The sequence below is a fragment of the Micromesistius poutassou genome (genome assembly GCF_964030765.1).
Source record: "Micromesistius poutassou genome assembly, chromosome: 23".
Lineage (NCBI taxonomy): Eukaryota > Metazoa > Chordata > Actinopteri > Gadiformes > Gadidae > Micromesistius > Micromesistius poutassou.
In genome coordinates, this window is record NC_140293.1 from 573,369 (window position 1) to 575,072 (window position 1,704).

The following is a 1,704-nucleotide window of genomic DNA, read 5'->3' on the forward strand; positions in this document are numbered from 1 at the left end:
AAGGATCTGCGATGAAACAACAACCGATAGAGCTGCTACACCGTCTCTTATAGAGAGAGAGAGAGAGAGATACCGTCAGAGAGAGAGAGTGTGTTCTCCGGTATAACGACACCGTCAGAAAAAACATCCACTGATATGCCGTCTCTGCTCTCGGTATCATCACCGCCTCCAGCTCGTTCTCTCACCGGATCGGTAGCCGCTATGCAGGGGCAGGGCGCGTGCTGCAGATAGCCGGTTCGCTGCTTCCACCGTAGAGGTCACCGGCCACTAGAGGACAGGTAAGGATGGCGGGACGTCCCGTTAAAGTGACTCGCGAGACTGAGATCAGGTGCAAACGGGGCGTGTTTAGAGAGAAGCAGACGGACGGATTTGGTATAAAAGTTATCCCAGACTTGTATCATTTCAACATCGGCACATGTTTAATGCACAAAATGTGTGTGTGTGTGTGTGTGTGTGTGTGTGTGTGTGGTTGTATGTGAATGTGGTTGTTTGTGTGTGTGTGCGTGTGTGTGCATGTGTGTGAGTGATTGTATGTGTTTCTTCTTGTACATGTGTGGTTGTACGTGTGTGAGTGGTTGTATGTGTTTGTGGTTGTGTGCGTGTGTGTGTGCGTGTGTGTGTGTGTGTCTGTGTGTCAGGCCTCAGGTGGAGCAGAAGGCGGGGACATGATGGGGGAGGCATGTCCTCACAAGCTGGGATCGACCAATCACCCTCGTCTCCTCCTGTACATCCTCATCCCGACCATCAGCCTATTGGCTGCTCTGCTTCTGCTCATACTGGCTCTGACAGGTACACACACACACACACACACACACACACACACACACACACACACACACACACACACACACACACACACACACACACACACACACACACACACACTCTCGCACCTACACATACCACCTAGATGTCACTCTCTACATCCGTGATGTCACTCCCTACTTCTTATATATCATTCTCTACATTTCAATCTATACCTAGTAGGTGTCACTCTCTACCTCCCAGATATCACTCCCTGCCTCCTAGATCACTCTACCTCCTATACTTAACTCTCTGAATCCTCAACATGGCTCTGTACCTGCTCGATGCTACTCTACTCATAGATATCACTCTCTATCTCCTAGAGGTCACCATCTACCTCTTAGATCACTCGTCTACTTCCTATACATCACACCCTAACTCTGAGATATGACTCTCTACCTCCTAGATATAATTCTCTTCATCCTAGAACCCTCTCTAACTCAGAGATGTCACTCTCTACTTTCTAGATTTCACTCTCTACCTCCTATATATCACTCTAACTCCTAGATGTCATTATCTTCATCCTAGTACTATCTCTACACTCTTTCCCTGCTAGATTTCTCTGTGTACCTCCTTTATGTATATCTTTACCTAGACGTCACTCTCTACCTCCTCACTTTTTACCTCCTACATATCACTCTCTATATTCAATAGATACATGACCATGACAATCTTAAAGGTTGGTAATGGAACCGATTATGAATGCTGAAATTACAGACATGTTTGTTTAACTGTAGTGTCTGTAGATTATGGTCCTCTCTCTCCCTCGTGCTTCTCTCACAAATACATTTCAGTGAGTCAGTTTTCTCTAAAATATTTACACTGACTGAAGACTGAAGACTGAAGCTTTATGCATGATGGAGCTCTTTGTTATACAATAAGTGTGTGTCTCTCTGCTGG